This window comes from Pan paniscus, chromosome 12 (assembly GCF_029289425.2).
Source record: "Pan paniscus chromosome 12, NHGRI_mPanPan1-v2.0_pri, whole genome shotgun sequence".
Classification (NCBI taxonomy): Eukaryota; Metazoa; Chordata; class Mammalia; order Primates; family Hominidae; genus Pan; species Pan paniscus.
The window spans coordinates 16,025,523-16,046,413 of NC_073261.2; the positions used below are offsets into that span (position 1 = coordinate 16,025,523).

Genomic DNA, 20,891 nt, shown 5'->3' on the forward strand with positions numbered 1-20,891 from the left:
TCCCTAAATCAAAACTGATTTTAGTTTTGAGTTGAGGCTTATGGATAGGCAAACATAAAGGTTGTTTTTCTGATATTTCCTCTTCATGTGCAACTTATATATCACATAAATTGTAGGGACCAGCCCCACAGGGTCAGTGGGTCTCTCCCCGTGTGTGGAGATGAGAGAGTGTAGAAATAAAGACACAAGACAAAGAGATAAAAGAAAAGGCAGCTGGGCCCAGGGGACCACTACCACCAAGTCGCGGAGACTGGTAGTGGCCCCGAATGTCTGGCTGCGCTGTTATTTATTGGATATAAAGCAAAAGGGGCAGGGTAAAGAGTGTGAGTCATCTCCAATGATAGGTAAGGTCACGTGGGTCACGTGTCCACTGGACGGGGGGCCCTTGCCTGCCTGGCAGCCATGGCAGAGAGAGAGAGGGCGAGAGAGACAGCTTATGCCATTATTTCTGCATATCAGAGACTTTTAGTACGTTCACTAATTTTGCTACTGCTATCTAGAAGGCAGAGCCAGGTGTACAGTATGGAACATGAACGCGGACTAGGAGCGTGACCACTGAAGCACGGCATCACAGGGAGACGGTTAGGCCTCTGGATAACTGCGGGCAAGCCTGACTGATGTCAGGCCCTCCACAAGAGGTGGAGGAGTAGAGTCTTCTCTAAACTCCCCTGGAGAAAGGGAGACTCCCTTTCCCGGTCTGCTAAGTAGTGGGTGTTTTTCCTTGACACTTACGCTACCGCTAGACCACGGTCCGCCTGGCAACAGGCGTCTTCCCAGACGCTGGCGTTACCACTAGACCAAGGAGCCCTCTGGTGGCCCTGTCTGGGCATAACAGAAGGCTCACACTCTTGTCATCTGGTCACTCCTCACTGTGTCCCCTCAGCTCCTATCTCTGTATGGCCTGGTTTTTCCTAGATTATGATTATAGAGCGAGGATTATTATAATATTGGAATAAAGAGTAATTGCTACAAACTAATGATTAATGATATTCATATATAATCATGTCTATGATCTAGATCTAGTATAACTCTTGTTGTTTTATATATTTTATTATACTGGAACAGCTCGTACCCTCGGTCTCTTGCCTCGGCACCTGGATGGCTTGCCACATCTTATATATCATATAAATATTAATACTTTTTCTATTTTGTTGAATTTTTATTGTTTACTAATACTTCCTACAGAACACTTGTTATATAACCATCAAAATTCAAGAGCTCTAAGAAATGGATAGAATTGTTTCCACAGCAGTAGCCACTTTTCACCAGTAGGTGACACTAGCAGACTGATGATATTTTATATAAAATTGGGTCTTTCCTAAAGGTCTTTTAAATCTAGTCTTGTTTTCAGTTTCTAACTTTAATTGGTGACACTATATTTCTAATATATTTATTTTCAAATTAATAAACTTTATTTTTCAAGCAGTTTTAGATTCACAGCAAAATTGTGCGGAAAAGTGCAGACAGTACGCATATACTCCCTGTCCCCCCGCAACCTCTCCCCACTATCAACATCCCACATCACAGTAAGTAGCCCTAATTTAAGACATAAAAACTTTAATTTATTTGGAAGACACTATGTGCCTTACTGAGTGCTAGGTATTGCACAAATAGCTAGTAATGAAGGCAGCAGGGATTTTTGCATTATTAAGGAGCAATTTTATTTGTTAGTGTTTTTTTCTATTTGGCTATAACCAAGTTTCCAAGGAAGATTAGAACTCATGGCATTTAGTTAAGCAAATCAAGCAGCGTTTGGTATCTCCTACATCTGAGGAACTGCCTACATAAGAAGATCCATAAAAGGTAGTCCTTGCCGTCACCGGAGGGGATATGCATGTAAACAGCACGGTGGGAAAGTCCTTAAGTGTGGATATGAGGAGTGCTTTTGGGGAAATGTGGTTACTTTTTTCAAAAGAGGACTTATCTTTTAGAGGTTTCCTTCATTTGGATTTTCCTAGAAGTCGATCCTGAAATAAGGGCTTGAGTGGCAGTAGCTGATTTGGGAGGTAGAGTAAATGCCAGTAGGGGAGTATTATGGGCTGAACCCTGTCCCCTCCACCTCCCAAGTTCTTATGTTGGAGTCCTAACCTCCAGTACCTCAAAATGTGTATTCAGAGATAAGCCCTTTAAAGAGGTAATTACGGTAAAATGAGGTCATTAGGGTAGGCCCTAATCCAATGAGACTGGCATCCTTACAAGAAGAGGAGATTAGGACACAGAAATATGCAGAGGGGAGGGCCATGTGGAGATACAGGGAGAAAACAGCCATCTACAAGCCCAGGAGAGAGGAAATCAACCCTAATGACACCTTGATCTAGGACTTCTGGCCTCCAGAACTGTGAGAAAATACATTTCTATTGCCTAAATCAGCCTATCTTCTGGTACTTTGTTTTGGCAGCACTAGCAAACGAATCCAGGGAAAGAGCAAATGTGACAGAGAAAGGAATGCAGACATAAAGGGGACATTATCAAGTCAGCTACCACTGTGGGTGAATGGAACGCAATCCCACAGAGAAACTTAGGGAAAGGTGTGAGACAAACACCATAGAATTATCTCACACAAGGGTGAGGGAGCTGGGATGTGGAGGGCTACGCCGGGGAGAGCACCAATCACACTGGCGGTTCCAGCCCACTATGCGCAGGGCAGAGTGGCTTTTCTGAGCTTTAAGGAAAGCCTTCAAGCAAAGAGATGCAGATCATGACAGCTAGAAGTCAGCTCAGGCACACTGAAATGAAAAGGCAGGATAGACACAGGTGGAGCACTGGCAGGGACCCCTACAGAAACTCACCCTGAAATATTTACAGATGAGCTTACATGATGTCTGGGATTTGCTTCAAAATGCAAGAGGGAGGCTGGGCGCAGTGGCTTATGCCTGTTTTCCCAGCACTTTGGGAGGCCAAGGCAGGCAGATCACTTGAGGCCAGGAGTTCAAGACCAGCCTGGCCAACATGGGGAAACCCCGTCTCTACTAAAAATACAAAAATTAGCCAGGTGTAATGGCACGTGCTTGTAATCCCAGCTACTCAGGAGGCTTAGGCAGGAGAATTGCTTGAACCTGGGAGGTGGAGGTTGCAGTGAGCCAAGATTGTGCCATTGCACTCCAACCTGGGCAACAGAGTGAGGCTCTGTCTCAAAAAAAAAAAAAAAAAAAAAGCAAGAGGGAGAGAAGTGAGTGGGGGCACAGATAAAACAAGATTGGCCCTGATCTGATCATGTTTTAAAGCCTAGAGATGAAGACATAGGCAGTGACAAAACTATTCTGCCCACTTATATAAGCTTGAAGTTTTCCCTAATAAAACATTTGTTAACAAGTACATTCAAGACTTCTGCTAGATGTAATAATGGGTACCAAATTTACCCTCCTGCCTAGAACAACAACACAAAACCAGACCAAATAGATGAAATAACAGTTCTCAAGACACCGGATATCAGACAATGAAAGACAGTTACCCCTGAGTGAAGGAAAAAAAAGAAAGTTGAGTCCTATGACTGCCTCAGCTTACTGGCTTGAGAGAATGTTCAGACCACAGCATGGGGAGGAATAACTCTAGCAGAGCCGGGCAGATTCCCTGAGTTGAGAAGACAAAGCTGGGAGTTCAGTGTGAGCAAAGCAGCAGTGGTTTGCAGGACAATATATATGGAGAGGTGAGAGTGGTACAGAGAGAGTTCCTGAGATCTGCAAAAGGTCCCCTTTAAGTCTTCAGCAGAGAAATTATCAGCCACTGTATGTGAAGAAACTACATGAAGTAGAGGAAAGAGTCAGCAAAAAAAAAAAAAAAAGAAGAAGAAGAAGAAATAGTATCACAACAGGCTGGGAAAATAGCCTGTTCTCACCAGCTAACCTAGAAAACTTCCTAATTCACAGGGCATTGGTAGAATACTCAAAAAGGTCTTGCCTCAATAGTACAGAGTAATTAGTTTTAGACTAAACAGGGCTTGAGTCTCTTTTTATTTTTTCACCTCCTCCCAGATGAATTGAGCCTCAACAAACAAATCTTTAAAGCAAAACCCAAATGAACCAAACAGTTTCCAAGTAACTTAATTATGCCCTAGAACAAAGCCCAAGAATATTTATAGGAGTACAAAAATCTGTAACACTCAACTAGTAAAATTGTAATGTCTGGCATCAGTTGGAGATTACTAGGCATACAAAGAATCAGGATACTGTGAGACATAAAGAGGAGAAAAATAATCAGTTGAAACTGGCCAGAACTGACACATATGTTAGAATGAACAAAAAAGTCATTAAAAATTATAACTGTATCCTATATGTTCAAAAATTAAGTAGAAATATTAAAAGAAAAAACATGAAATCCAAATTTCTAAAGATGAAAAATGCAATGCCTGAAATAAATACACTGAATGGGCTTAATATAGCAAATTGGCTACTGCAGAAGATAAGATTAGTGAAACTGAAGACATAAGGATAGAAAATAACCAAAATCTAGGAGAAAAAAACTTAAAAAATTAACAGACTATTAGTGAGTATTCGAATGGCCTAATAAGATTAGTAAAACTGAAGACATAAGGATAGAAAATAACCAAAATCTTGGAGAAAAAACTTAAAAAATTAACAGACTATTAGTGAGTATTCAAATGGCCTAATATATGTGTAATTGGCTCCAAAAAACAGTGGAAAAAATAGAAAAATATTTGAAGGAAGAATGGTTGAAATGTTTCTAAACTTAATGAAACAATAAACCCATAGATCCAAGAAGTTCAATTAGAGCTAAACAAAAGAAACATGAAGAAAACTACTTCAAGGCACATCATAAGCAAATTGCACAAATCAGTGAAAAGAGAAACTCCTAAAAGCAGTTAGAGGGGAAAAAAAGACATGTTTGGTACAAGGGAAAGAATAAAGAGAAGGATGACATCAATTTTTTAGAAACATTGTAAGCAAAGAAGACAGTAGGGGGCCAGGCACAATGGCTTATGCCTGTAATGCCAGCACTTTGGAAGGCCAAGGCAGAGGGATCACTTGAGGCCCGGAGTTTGAGACCAGCCTGGTCAACACAGTAAAACTCTGTCTCTACCAAAACTACAAAAATTAGCCAGGTGTGGTGACACATGCCTCTAATCCCAGCTACTTGGGAGGCTGAGGTACAAGAATCACTTGAACTCGGGAGGCAGAGGTTGCAGTGAGCCACGATAGTGCCAGTGCACTCTAGCCTGAGTGACAGAGTTAGACTCTGTTTCAAAAAAAAAAAAAAAACAGTGTGGGGACATCTTTAAAGCATTGACATGGGCAACCCCCTTTGGGTCCCCTCCCATTTTATGGGAGCTCTTTTTTCACTCTATTAAATCTTGCAACTGCACACTCTTCTGGTCCGTGTTTGTTACGGCTCAAGCTGAGCTTTCACTCAGCATCCACCACTGCTGTTTGGTGCCATCGCAGACCTGCCACTGACTTCCATCCCTCTGGATCCAGCAGGCTGTCTGCTGCACTCCTGATCCAGTGAGGTGCCCGTTGCCCCTCCCAATTGGGCTAAAGGCTCACCATTGTTCCTGCGTGGCTAAGTGCCCAGGTTCATTCTAATCGAGCTGAACACTAGTCGTTGGGTTCCACAGCTCTCTTCCGTGACCCACGGCTTCTAATAGAGCTATAAAACTCACCACATAGCCCAAGATTCCATCCTTGGAATCCATGAGGCCAAGAACCCCAGGTCAGAGAACAAGAGGCTTGCCACCATCTTGGAAGCAGCCCACCACCATCTTGGGAGCTCTAAGAACAAGGAGCCCCCGCCACCCCCGGTAACATTTTAGCGACCATGAAGGGACCTCCAAAGCGGTAATATTGGACCACTTTAGCTTGCTATCCTCCCTTAGAATTGGAGGAAAATACCAGGCACCTGTCGGCTGGTTAAAAATGATTAGCATGGCTGCTGGACTTAAGACTCACGTGTGAGGCTGTCTGGGAAAGGGCTAACAACCCAACCCTTCTGGGTTGGGAGCATTGTTCTGCCTGGAACCAACTTCCGCTTTCAATTTTCCTGGGGAAGCCGAGGGCCAACTAGAGGCAGAAAGCTGTTGTCCTGAACTCCCAGCATTAGCCAGTTGAGATCATGGTGCAGCCAGAACTCTCTACTCAACAGTTGCCCATGCATGCACCCCTACCTTTCTTTCTGACCCATACATCCTGGGTCCCAACCACAACTTTCTTGAAAGTGTAGCCCCAAAATTCTCTTTACCTCTGAATCTACTTCCTCCAATCCCTGCCTCCTAGGTACTAATGGTTCAGACTTTCATTTCCTCTCCCAAGTATTAGAGCAAGTTGTATCTCCAAAGGGATCTAAGGAAGCTCTACACTGTGTCCTTAGGCATCTAGGCTATGAACCCAGGGAGTCTTGTCCCTGGTGTCCCTCCCAATTTAGGCATATAGCTCTCGACATGGGCAGTTATGTGGGACCTGTTCCCCATCACCCTTGCCAGGGCCCCAAGTTTGTAAATGGCTACGAGGATTGCTCTCCCATTGTGTAAGATGCTCTCTTCCCCCAATTTCTACCCAGCTTACCCCTCTGCAATACAATCTCCAAGCCTTAGCTCCTTTGCCAGGGCCTTAGAACTGATGACCAAGTACTTTAACAACTGGAACTGGGTCTACGACAACATAACAGATCAGGATGAAAGCGACTTGAGTAAGTCAAGGAAAGAAGAGACAGAGAGAGAGAGTGAGAGAGAAAAGAGAGGGAGAGAGAAAAGAGAGATAGAAGTAGTAAAGAAAAAACAGTGTGCCCTATTCCTTTAAAAGCCAGGGTAAATTTAAAACCTATAATTGATAATTGAAGAGCTTCTCCATGACCCTATAACACTTCAATACTACCTTGTTGTCAGTGTAAACAAGGGCGTTGCCTGAAAACACTGAGACCACTGACAACCAGTAACCTTCCTGTCAAAAATCCTTAACCCAGGAACCCGCGGATGACCCAAATGCATTCAATCTGTAGCAGCAACTGCTTTGCTAACAGAAGAAAGTAGAAAAGTAACTTTTAGAGGAAACCTCACTGTGAGCACACCTCGCCAGTTCAGAATTATTCTAAGTCAAAAAAGCAAAAAGGTAGCTTACTAACTCAAAAATCTTGAAGTATAGGGATAGTCGGTTAAAAAAAAAAAACAACATAACATTAACCACTGAAAATTCCCTTAACCCAGCAGATTTCCTAACAGGGGATTTAAATATCAATTACCATACAAAGGCCCAGCCAGACCTAGAAGGAACTCCCTTCAGGACAGGACAATAGATGGTTCCTCCCAAGTGATTGAGGAAAAAAAAAACACAATGGGTATTCAGTAATTGATAGGGAGACTCTTGTGGAAACAGAGTTAGGAAAATTGCCTAATAATTGATCTGCTCAAACGTGGGAGCTGTTTGCACTCAGCCAAGCCTTAAAGTACTTACAGAATCAAAAAAAAATTCTATCTCAATCCTGACTCAAAAGGTTACCTACACCCTCTGAAATGAATTTCCATAAGAACTGTTGTTTATAGGAATGCATCTTAATGGGGCAGCTGGGTTGTTATGAAATACTCAGGAACCCAGCCCAGCTTTAGGACTCACCCCTGAGCACAAAGGCAATGTTGGGCAGGCTGGTAAAGGACCACTAGAATCCAGCAGCCTGGACCCCTTTCTTTATGGTCAAGAAAGGCAGGAAAACAGGTGCAGGACTGCTACATTGGTGAGCGTAACTAATCCAATAAGCAGAAGTCCATGGGTAATTACGCACACTGGAAAGGAATAAGCATTAGGACCATAGAGGATGCTCTAGGACTAATGCTCATCGGAAAATGACTAGGGGTGCTGACATCCCTATGTTTTGTTTTGTTTTTTTTTTTCAGATGGGAAATGTTCCCTGCAAGGCAAAAACGCCCCTAAGATGTATTCTGGAGAATTCGGCCCAGTCAGAGTGTATGTACCTTTTTCCCTGTCAGACTCGAAGCAAATTAAAATAGACCTAGGTAAATTATCAGATAACCCTGATGGCTATATTGATGTTTAACAAGGGTTAGGACAATCCTTTGATCTGACATGGAGAGATATAATGTTACTGCTAGATCAGACACTAACCCCAAATGACAGAAGTGCCATCATAACTGCAGCCCTAGAGTTTGGTGATCTCTGGTATCTCAGTCAGGTCAACGATAGGATGACAATAGAGGAAAGAGAACAATTCCCCACAGACCAGCAGGCAGTTCCCAGCATAGACCTTCACTGGGACGCAGAATCAGAACATGGAGATTGGTGCCGCAGACATTTACTAACTTGTGTGCTAGAAGGACTAAGGAAAACTAGGAAGAAGCCTATAAATTATTCAGTGATGTCCACTATAACACAGGGAAAGGAAGAAAATCCTACTGCCTTTCTGGAGAGACTAAGGGAGGCATTGAGGAAGCATACCTCCCTGTCACCTGACTCTATTGAAGGCGAACTAATCTTAAAGCATAAGTTTATCACTCAGTCAGCTGCAGACATTAGAAAAAAAAAAAACTTCAAAAGTCCGCTTTAGGCCTGGAGCAAAACTTAGAAATCCTATTGAACTTGGCAACCTTGGTTTTTTATAATAGAGATCAGGAGGAGCAGGCAGAACAGGACAAACGAGATAAGAAAAAGGCCACTGCTTTAGTCATGACCCTCAGGCAAGCGGACTTTGGAGGCTCTGGAACACGGAACGGCTGGGCAAATGAAATGCCTAATAGCGCTGGCTTCCAGTGCGGTCGACAAGGACACTTTAAAAAAGATTGTCCAAATAGAAATAAGCCACCCCCTCGTCCATGCCCCTTATGTCAAGGGAATCACTGGAAGGCCCACTGCCCCAGGGGACGAAGGTCCTCTGAGTCAGAAGCCACTAACCAGATGATCCAGCAGCAGGACTGAGGGGGCCTGGGGCAAGTGCCAGCCCATGCCGTCACCCTCACAGAGCCCCGCGTATGCCTGACCATTGAAAGCCAGGAGGTTAACTGTCTCCTGGACACTGGCACGGCCTTCTCAGTCTTACGCTTCTGTCCTGGACAACTGTCTTCCAGATCTGTCGCTATCCGAGGGGTCCTAGGACAGGCAGTCACTAGGTACTTCTCCCAGCTGCCAAGGTGTGACTGGGGACCTTTACTCTTTTCACATGCCTTTCTAATTATGCCTGAAAGCCCCACTCCTTTCTTAGGGAGAGACATCCTAGCAAAAGCAAGGGCCATTATACACTAGAATTAGGAGAAGGAAAATGGGTAAATATATATACAGACTCTAAGTATGCTTACCTAGTCCTCCATGCTCACGCAGCAATATGGAGAGAAAGGGAATTCCTAACTTCCGAAGGAACACCTATCAAACATCAGGAAGCCATTAGGAGATTATTATTGGCTGTACAGAAACCTAAAGAGGTGGCAGTCTTACACTGCTGGGGTCATCAGAAAAGAAAGGAAAGGGAAATAGAAGGGAACTGCCAAGTGGATATTGAAGCCGAAAGAGCCACGAGGCAGGACCCTCCATTAGAAATGCTTATAGAAGTATCCCTAGTATGGGGTAATCCCCTCTGGGAAACCAAGCCCCACTACTCAGCAGGAGAAATAGATGGGTTTCACCTGCATCCGCCTCTGTGGGAAGAGACCACCAAACAGGCTTGGTTTGAGCAACAAGGCTATTTATTTCACCTGGGTGCAGGCGGGCTGAATCCGAAAAGAGAGTCAGCAAAGGGAGATGGGGTGGGGCCGTTTTATAAGATTTGGGTAGGTAAAGGAAAATTACAGTCAAAGGGGAGTTGTTCTCCGGCGGGCAGGGGTGGGGGTTACAAGGTGCTCAGTGGGGGAGCTTTTGAGCCAGGATGAGCCAGGAGAAGGAATTTCACAAGGTAATGTCATCAGTTAAGGCAGAGACAGGCCATTTTCACTTCTTTTGTGGTGGAATGTCATCAGTTAAGGCAGGAACAGGCCATTTTCACTTCTTCTGTGATTCTTCACTTGCTTCAGGCCATTTGTATGTATACGTGCAGGTCACAGGAGATACGATGGCTTAGCTTGGGCTCAGAGGCCTGACAATGGGGAACCTCATGAGGACATAGTTTCCTCCCCTCAGGACGGTTAGCCACCAAAGAAGGAAAAATACTTTTGCCTGCAGCTAATCAATGGAAATTACTTAAAACTCTTCACCAAACCTTTCACTTAGGCATTGATAGCACTCATCAGATGGCTGAATCTTTATTTACTGGACCAGGCCTTTTCAAAACTAACAAGCAGATAGTCAGGGCCTGTGAAGTGTGCCAAAGAAATAATCCCCTGCACTGCAGGCCATACATTTCAATCCCTGTATCTTTTTAACCTCCTTGTTAAGTTTGTCTCTTCCAGAATCGAAGCTGTAAAACTACAAATGGTTCTTCAAATGGAGCCCCAGGTGCAGTCCATGACTAAGATCTACCGCAGACCCCTGGACCAGCCTGCTAGCCCATGCTTCGATGTTGATGACATCAAAGGCACCCCTCCCGAGGAAATCTCAACTGCATGACCCCTACTGCGCCCTAGTTCAGAAGGAAGCAGTTAGAGCAGTCGTTGGCCCGCCTCCCCAACAGCACTTGGGTTTTCCTGTTGAGAGGAGGGACTGAGAGACAGGACTAGCTGCGTTTCCTAGGCCAGCTAAGAATCCCTAAGCCTAGCTGGGAAGGTGACTGTATCCACCTTTAAACACAGGGCTTGCAACTTAGCTCACACCCGACCAATCAGGTAGTAAAGAGAGCTCACTAAAATGCTAATTAGGCAAAAACAGGAGGTAAAGAAATAGCTAATATCTATCACCTGAGAGTACAGGGGGAGGGACAATGATTGGGATATAACCCAGGCATTCGAGCCGGCAACGGCAACCCCCTTTGGGTCTCCTTCCATTTTATGGGAGCTCTGTTTTCACTCTATTAAATCTTGCAAATGCAAAAAACAAAAACAAAAACAAAAACAAAAAAAAAACGTTGACATAAAAAATTCTTTCAATCTACAATTCTATACCCAGCAGAAATATCTTCCTAAAGCAAAGGAGACAGTGATGTCAACAAAATGGCAGACTAGAAAACTTGAAGGATTGTTCTTCACTTCAGAACATTGAAAAAACAAGCAGGAACTGTCTGAACAAACTTTGTTGGTGCTCTGGAAAACAACCCAGTGTTAACAGCAACCAAGCAAATGCCCAATCAAGAAAAAGACATCTTGGCTGGACATGGTGGCTCATGCCTGTAATCCTAGCACTTTGGGAGGCCAATATGGGAGGATCACTTGAGGCCAGGAGTTCAAGATCAGCCTGGTCAACATAGTGAGACCCTATCTCATTTTAAAAAAGAAAAGAAAAGAAATGAAATCTTCAAAGTGGTTGAAAAGTTTTGTAGTGATTTTATCTTTGCCCAGCATGACCCCACCCCCACCCACTGCTGCAGTGGCAGTCTCAGTCTTGAAACTGCAGAAGCTGGATTCCCAGTTCTCTCTCTCTCAAAGCAGAGGGGACAGAGCAGAGTTTATTTACAAATTATTATGTACACCTGTTCTAACTTCTCCACGGGATATCTGAAGGGTGAACACAAGGTGCTTCTCTCTGTCTTCCCTAACTTGGACCTCAGGAAGAAAAATGGTGAGTATCACTCATAAAAACTGCCAGGTGACTACAGACCCATGGATGCCTAAGGCAAGAGATTCTGGGTAGAGACGTACGATAGACCATCAAAGGCCTAAAGGAGAATCTGGGGTGAGATTTTTTGGGAACTTAGGACATGCAAAAGCAGCCATGTATACCAAGGAATTTAGAAAGCCACAAACACACCCAGGCAAAATCTATGCTTAGAAAAGACTTGAGAAGATACTAAGTGTTCACTAAAGGCTGACCCTAGGCTCAGGGTGAGCCTTGCTAAGTGCTGAAGGTGCGTCCCAGCATAGAGCTAACTTGCAAAGATTGGGAGAGGTGGTTGGTTTTTGGTTTTGTTGTTTATTTTGAGTTTTATTTGTTTGTTTCAGCTCCAAGTATTAAATTAACTCTCTGTCAAAACATATAAATTTAGTTTTGTGAGAGTTTTTATTATGAATGAATGCTGATTTTTACAGATATTTTTTCTGTGTCTACTGAGATAATCATGTGGGTTCTTGTCCCCTTTATGCTATTTGTTTGGTGTGAGTCATTATTTTTTACAATGATTTAATTAAGATATAATTCACACATACCATAAAATTCACTCTTTTTTATTTGTGGTAAAATATACACAACATATATCATCTTAGCCATTTTTAAGTGTACGGTTTTATAGCATTAAGGAAATTCACATTGTTGTGCAACGATTACCACTATCCATCTCCAGAACTTTTTCATCTTCCCCAGCTAAAACTCTATATTTGGTAAACATTAAGTCCCCATTCCTTCCTCCCCACAGCCCCTGGCAGTCACCATTCTGCTGTCTCTATAAATCTAATTACTCTGTGAACCTCATATAAGTTGAATATCATACAATATTTACTCTTTCCTGACTGGCTTCTTTCACTTAGCATACTATCTTCAAGGTTCATCCATGTTGTAGCTTGTGTCAGAATTTCCTTCCTCTTTAAGGCTGAATAATATTCCATTGTACATATATACCACATTTTGTTTTATCCATTCATCTATTGATGAACATTTAGTTCCTTTCTATCTTTTGGCTATTGTGAATAGTGCTGCTATGAACATTTATGTACAAGTTTTTATTTAAAGACGTGCTTCAATTCTTCTGGCTATGTAACTAACAGTGGAATTGCTGGGTCATATGGTAATTCTATGTTTAACTTTTTGAGGAACCGCCAAACTGTTTTGCAAAGCAGCTGTACCATTTTACATTCCCATCAGCTGCCTTAATAAAATAGCATAGACTAGGTGGTGTAAACAACAGAAATACAGTTCTGGAGACTGAAAGTCTAAGATCAAGGTGCCAGCAAGGTTGGTGTCTGGTGAGGGTTCTCTCCTTGGATTGCAGATGGCCACCTTCTCAATGTGTGCTCTCATGACCTATTCTTTGTGCATGCATGCAGAAAGAATGCAATTGAGCTCTTTGGTGTTTCTTCCTATTAAGGACACTAATCCTATCAGATTGGATCCCCACCCTTTTGACCTCATTTAACATTAATTATTTATTTAGAGGTCCCATCTAATAAAAATACAGCTGGGATTCAGAGCTTCAACGTATGAATTTTGGAATTTAGAATAATTGGAACCCTCATTCACGGCTGAATTATGAACTGAAAGTTTATAATTCAGCCATGAATGAGGGTTCCAATTATTCTACCTCCTTTCCAACCCTTGTTGTTGCCTGTCTTTTAGATTATATCCATCCTAGTGGGTGTGAAGTGGTATCTTGTGGTTATAATTTGAATTTCCCTAATGACTAATGATGTTGAGCATCTTTTCATGTGCTTATTGGCAACTTATAACCCTTCTTAGGAGAAATGTATATTTGAATCCTTTGCCTATTTTTAAATTGAGTTATTTGTCCTTTCATTGTTGAGTTGCAAGTGTTCTTTATATATTCAGGATATACATCTCTTTTTTTTTTTTTTTTTTTTTGAGACAGAGTCTCACTCTGTCACCAGGCTAGAGTGCTGTGGCACGATCTCGGCTCACTGCAACCTCCAGCTCCCTGGTTGAAGGGATTCTCCTGCCTCTGCCTCCCGAGTAGCTAGGATTACAGGCATGCTCCACCACACCCAGCTAATTTTTTTGCAGGATATACATCTCTTTTTATCTAGCATGACAACCTTTGTCTTTTTACTGGAATGATTAATCCATTTACACTTACTGAATTATTTACTCCTGGATAAACAAGAAACTTCCTGAACTTGCACTGTATTCTGCAAGCCACAGAAAGCAAAATGTAGAAATCATACTGGCTCAAGATGTTTAAGCACAACCTCTGACCAATCAATTGGCTTATTACTAAGCTACGTTGATCCAGGGGTGCCTTGTTGAAAGTCAGGCTTCAACATTTAAAAAAGTATAATTTTTAAAAAGCAACTGAGCAGAGACATTAGTGCTCAAACACTACAGGAGAAACACCATCTATAGAATTAATTCAGGCAAATTGCTAAACAAACACACAGCGATAATAACCACCTCTGGGAGAGGGGTACTTTAGAATCCAGAGTTTCTGAAATCTATGATCTGAAATACCCAGTTTCAACAAAAACATACAAAATATGCAAGTAAACAAGAAAGTTATCTCATATGGAGGAAAAAAGCCAATAGAAACTGTCTCTGGCGAGGCCTAGATATTGAACTTAGCAGATAAATGCAGTCATGTGCTGCATAGCAAGGTTTTGGCCAAAGTCAAACCACATGTCCAACTGTGTTCTGATAAGATTGTAATACAGTATTTTTACTGTCATTTTTCTATGTATAGGTATATAAATACTTGCCATTGTGTTACAATTGTCTTTAGTATTCAGTAGAGTACACATGCTGTACAGGTTTCTATAGGAGCAATAGGCCTAGGAGCAATAGGCTATACCATATAGCCCAAGTGTGTAGTCGGCTATGCCATCTAGGTTTGTGTAAGTACACTCTATGATGTTCTCACAATGATGGAATCGCCTAACAATGCATTTCTTAGAATGTATACCTATCGTTAAGTGACACATGACTGTACTTCATTATAGAAAAGCATCTATTTGTAGGCCGGGTGCGGTGGCTCATGCCTATAATCCCAGCACTTTGGGAGGCTGAGGCAGGTGGATCACCTGGAGTCGGGAGTTCGAGAGCAGCCTGACGGACATGGAGAAACCCCAGCCCCACTAAAAATACAAAATTAGCCAGGTGTGGTGGCACATGCCTGTAATCCCAGCTACTCGGGAGGCTGAGGCAGGAGAATCGCTTGAACCTGGGAGGTGGGGGTTGTGGTGAGGCAAGATTGCACGACTGCACTCCAGCCTGGGCAACAAGGGTGAAACTCCATCTCAAAAAAAAAGAAAAAAAGCAAAAGCATCTATTTGCAAATATGTTTGGAAAACTAAAGAACACCACGTTGTATATTTTTGAATTTAAAATTAAACAGAGAATATCAATTAAGAGATAGAAGTGATTAAAATAACTGAATGGAATTTCTGGAGTTGAAAAAGTACAATAACTGAAATGAAAAACTCACTAGAGGGCCTCAATAGTAGCTGTGAGCTGAGAGAAGAAGAATTAGCAAACTTGAAGATAGATCGTTAGAGATAATCTAGTATGAAGTATGGATGAAAAAACTGGCGAATTACACATTTTTATGATGAGAAACTATGTTTGTTAAAACAAGCCATGACTACTTGTGGAGTTAAATCAGCAGCCTGCATCCCCTTGAACTGCTCAGACTGTGGTATAATGGGATTTTGATTTTTAAGCCCCAGCTGATGGCCCTTTAATTTTAAGTCATGTGGGGCTGGGCCTTGGAGCTTGCTTCCAGGAAAGGCATTCTGTCCCTTTTCCGGAGGTTTCTTGTAGAGTCTCTAAATAGCATCTACAGGTGTGGCTGCTCTGCTTCACTATGCTACGAATGGACTTCAACAAAATGTGGAAGTCAGAGTATTCTGAAGAATATTCTTTAAAAGAAAATGATGGCTGGGTGCGGTGGCTCATGCCTATAATCCCAGCACTTTGGGAGGCCGAGGCAGGCGGATCACGAGGTCAGGAGTTCAAGACCAGCCTGGCCAATATGGTGAAACCCCGTCTCTACTAAAAATACAAAAATCAGCTGGGCGTAGTGGTGTATGCCTGTAGTCCCAGCTACTTGGGAGGCTGAGGCAGAAGAATCGCTTGAACCTAGGAGGCAGAGGTTGCAGTGAGCCGAGATCGTGCCTCTACACTCCAGCCTGGGCAACAGAGCGAGACTCCGTCTCAAAAAAAAAAAAAAAAAAAAAAAAGAAGACTATAGTTAAAAGAAAATGATTCATCCAAAGCCACCTGTTCCCTCCTTTGGACTGTTATTCAAGACAGCAAGGACTAGACTGCCTTTCTACACTTGATCTTAGCCAAAAGGCCGAGAAGCGATAAGGCCTAGACTGCCTTTCTTTGCAAGATCCCAATGCCCAGAACAGGGCCTTCCTCTCAGTGAATATTTGCAAATGGATGAGTGGGTTATAGGTGACCTCATATGATTGTTGTTCGAAAACACTTTCTTCATTAGAAAGTTTAAGTGTATAGTCTCAAATCTATTAATTAACAGTTATCATGTCCTTAAGGAATAGAAAGAGTTAATAGATATAATTCTCTGGTTTCTCTTTCATATATCTATCCATGGAATCCCATTTAAATAAGAGAGATTGTATGTAAAAATATTCTAAAATAGTGGTCCACAGGTTACAGTTTCTAGAAGTAATTATTACATTTATTTATTTTGAGACAGGGTCTCTGTTGCCCAGGCTGAAGTGTAGTGGCATGATTATGACTCACTGCTGCCTCGACCTCTGTGGCTCAAGTGATCCTCCCACTTCAGCCTCTGAAGTTGCTGAGACTGCAGGCATGTGGCACCATGCCCAGCTAATTTTTGTGTTTTTTGTAGAGATGGGATTGCACCATGTTGCCCAGACTGGTCTTGAACTCCTGGGCTCAAGCAATCCTCCCACCTCTGCCTTCCAAAGTGCTGATATTACAGGCATGAGCCACCATGCCCAGAATTATTGCATTTAAATAACAAAAAATTAAGTAATTATATATGCCTTTTAAAGTTAAATAGAATGGGAGTTTTGCTGCTATTCTCACTTAGAGCTTTAAAAGAAAGAAAATAAAATCTAAGGATAGGAACATTGTGCATCATTGAAACATTTATTAAAGAAAACAAAACTTCCCGTTTTCTCATTTGTCACTCAGTTACTAAACATCTTTAGAGAAGTTAAGTTGCTGTTGTAGCTAGTTTATTATTGGGTCAGTTACTTTCCCACGGACTCAGCAGAAGTTCCAACTTGCTTTTGCCATTGACCAGGAAAAGTTACAAAAGTCTTGACTTTCATGAATCAGAACTGGTCTGGCTAGAATCAGCCTGCTCTGTAAAAGAAGAGACTGTGGTTTGGCCCATTTCCCAGGTGGGGAACCTCTGCTAGGTCTGGCAGACATGGAGGCAGAGAGGGAATATCCCCTTCCTGGGATAGCATTCTGACCCAACACATGTCCCCAAATGCTCCTGGTAAAGCAAGCCACCATTGCTTGTCATAACCCACATATTGGGGAGAGGCGCAATGAGGCTTGTATCATCAGTAGCTAAACCCCAGGATAGACAAGAGGAAGGTAGTTCCAGCTCCTGAGCCCAGTGGCTGTTTGAGGTGAGGACTGAGGGCCTCCTCCTTCACTCTGAACTTCCCGAACTGTGCATTTCTGGCTAAGGCGAAATACTATCTCTTTCTCTTTTCAAATTATGAATGACTGTGTTTATTTTGGAGGGAGTTGATGAAACAATCAGCGAAAATGTTTCTTTTTCTTTTTTTGAGATGGAGTCTTGCTCTGTTGCCCCATCTAGAGTGCCATGGTGTGATTACAGCCCAGTGCAGCCTTGAGCTTTGAGGCTCAAGTGATCCTCCCACCTCAGCTTCCTGAGCAGCTGGGACCACAATTGCATGCCACCATCCCTGGCTAATTTCTTTTTTATTTTTTATAGAGACAGGGTCTCCCTATGTTGCCCAGGCTGGTCTTGAACTACTAGGTTCAAGCAATCCTCTCTCCTCGGCCATCAAAAGTGTTGGGATTACAGGCGTGAGCCACCACGCCTGGCTGAAAATATTTCGAATATGACAAATGTTGCTGGGTTTGCACTGCATAAGGAATGATGCCACAAATTGAGAACAGCCTCTTGTGAGTATAACATTCTTTCAAAGACCTTGCCTCCTCCCCTTCTTACACAGGGTATTGCAGAAAAAGGCATTGGTATGTTTACTGAACACTTGAGAAAACTGGGGCTCAAGGAAAGTCAAGTGACCTGCCCACGATTGCCCAAGGACATCTGGCAGGGTGAGCTCCTATCCAGCCCACCTCTGACCATATGGCCTGGCTCACGATGAAGAGTGCTTTGGTGTTTTTTTTTTTTCTTCAAGAGTTGCCCTGATGCTTGATTCTCATTTCTACTCATTAAGAAAAGTAACAGAAAGGAAAAAAAAACAACAACACAAAAGAAAGAAAATCCTCACAAGGGAGGGCAGGTCTCAACGTGCCAGTCACGAGTGCTTCTGGCATATGTCTGTTTCCTTGTCCTTTCGACCTCCTGATCCTGAGCCCCAGCATGGTTAAGACAATTAACCCGACTTGTTTCTTCCTGTTTCCTCTCTCCCTCTTTTTGCCTATAAGAGCCACTTACAAAAGTAATTTGAGTTTCTATGAAAGAGAATTTGAAAGGCTGTTTTCAGTTTATGCTCAGAAGACAGTATGAGAGTTTGCCAATGATTGGATCGTCTGAAAGTTAGTTCTTTCCAAATTTTCAAATATTCAGATGTGGCTAAGAAGAACACCAACATTCTCAGCGCGGAGACTTAAATGTGAAGAACAATGGTAGCCCAGCTTCATTCTCATTCATCACACCACTTTTAACCAACACTTGGGTGCATCACGCTGTGTGCTGAAGTGAATTTCTCTGCTACGTTTCTTGATGTCTCAAGAAAAGCCAGAAGCCGCAGCTGGCTCAGCTTTCTACACTCTCCTGCGGCAGAACTGGCCCAGGTTCCCCAGCCCTGCTCAGACCACACAGAAGATACTGGACAGGATTTAGAGAGCTGTGGGGCGTTTGATGAACTATTCATTGTACATTTTTTACATTATGCTGTTAAAATTAGAAATATAAAATACAAAGTACTGTATATGAGCATAGATATTTAATATTAAGTTTATATTAAACTTCCAAATAACATTTTTCAATGTTTATAATTACTTATTTTGCTCATAGATATGAGCATACCTTTCTATTTTGGGGTGGGTTTTTTTTGTTTGAACTAGTCACCATCAGGTTCTGATCAAGACTTTAATGATCAGTTCTTCAACTTCCTGCTACTTACCATCGATAAGAAACTGTTTGTACAAGTAGGTGATAAATTTTTTTATTTTTTAATGACCCAAAATTTTCAACAGTGTAAGTTATCTTTATAGGAGCTACAGCTTTTTTTCTTTCACGAATAAAATGTAATGGTGGCATTTTACAGATTCTTTTCAAACCCTCAGAACTTTTTTTTTTAATTTTTAGAGACACAGTCTCCCTCTGTCACCCAGGCTAGAGTGCAGTGGCACAATCACAGCTCATTGTAACCTCAAACTCCAGGGCTCAAGTGATCCTCCTGCCTCAGCCTCCAGAGTAGCTAGGACTATAGGCACACACCACCATTTCTGGCTAATTTTTTCTTGTAGATATAGGGTCTCACTATGTCGTCCAGGCTGGTCTTGAACTCCTGAGCTCAAGTGATCCTCCTGCCTTGCCTCCTGAAGTGTTGGGATTCCAGTTGTGAATCCCCACATCTGGCCAGAACTGTTTCATATGGAGCATTTCACAGTAACAGAGGAGCTGGCTCACCCTGGAGATTGGGTGCCTGGGTGGGCAGCTGGGACCAGAAGCTGGGTGAGAGCCACACTGTTGGACCCCATGTAGATTCTGATTCTTGAAGACTGTGGGAGAGGCCTAGGCGAGGCTGCTCACTGGTGGGGAGTAAACAGGCCTGAAGATGCCAGTGGCTCGGGGCCTGCTCAGCTGCCCCGAAGGCTGGGAAATCAACAATTCAACTGACTGCATCATTCTGCTGCCCTTACTAGCAGCATAAGTTAGCCTCTTCCTGCCTCAGTCTGCCCATCTGTGAAGTGGAGATAATAGTAGTACCTATCTGGTAGTGTTGTTATGAAAATTAAATGAGTGCCATGCCTGGCACAGAGTAAGAGTTATATGTTTATTAAATAAAGTAAAAGTGTTGAGAAGCTCTGGAGTCGATTTCTAATATGGTTTTGATCTGTGTCCCCACCCAAACTTCTTGTTCAGTTGTAATCTCCAGTGTTGAAGGTGGGGTCTGGAGGGAGGTGATTGGATCATGGGGGTGGATTTCTCATGAATGATTTGGCATCAGCCCCTTGGTGCTGTTCTCGTGATACTGAGTGAGTTCTTGTGAGATCTGGTTGTTGAAAAGTGTGCAGTACCTCCCCTCTCCCTCTTGCTCCTGCTCCTGCATGTGAGACATCTGCTCCCCTTTTGCCTTCTGCCATGATGGCAAGCTTCCTGAGGCCTCCCCAGAAGCTGAGCAGATGCCAGCACTGTGCCTCCTACATAACCTGCAGAATTGTGAGCCAATTAAACTTCTTTATAAATTACACAGTCCCAAGTATTTCTTTATAGCAATACAAGAATGGACTAATACAACCCCCAAATCACATGCATAGAACTAGCCAGAATCAGATGTTCTAAATTCTGGCTCCCCCACTGTTTAGATGTGGGCTACAAGCAGGTTACTCAGTCTCTCTAAGCCTGGATTTCTTGGCTCATACATGATGATGGCATTTGTACCATGTTATAATGACATACAGATTAAATAAGATGGTTCACATAAAGTTTCTGAAACAAGTACTCTACAAATGATAGCTATTACGAAGTGGCAGAGGCAGAACGTGAGCTCAGCTATGCCCTGCCCCACTGCCCATGCCTACCTCCCATGAGCTACGCCTCCCAAACAGAAAAGTGCTTCACCTGCCAGATTCTCTTCTTCAGCTGATTTTAAATCTTTCCATTCACATAGTATTTTTCAATCCTTTAATATTCTTTATTCCTTATCTACAGACCCTGGTGTGGTTTTTCCATATCTCTATAAAGCAATGCCAAGAATGGTCAGAGCAATTGCCCCAAGGACCAGGCATTAAGGGAATTCCTTTGCAAAGGCCACAAGTCTGCTGCCGACCACTGTCTTTCAAGTCTCAAGTAAGTTCAACATATCC

General features: G+C 42.7%; 1 pseudogene; it reads left to right on the top strand.

Annotated features, from left to right (window-relative positions):
• The first annotated feature begins 2,130 nt into the window (after positions 1-2,130).
• Positions 2,131-9,061, top strand: LOC129397109 (uncharacterized; annotated as a pseudogene).
• Positions 9,062-20,891: the final 11,830 nt, after the last annotated feature.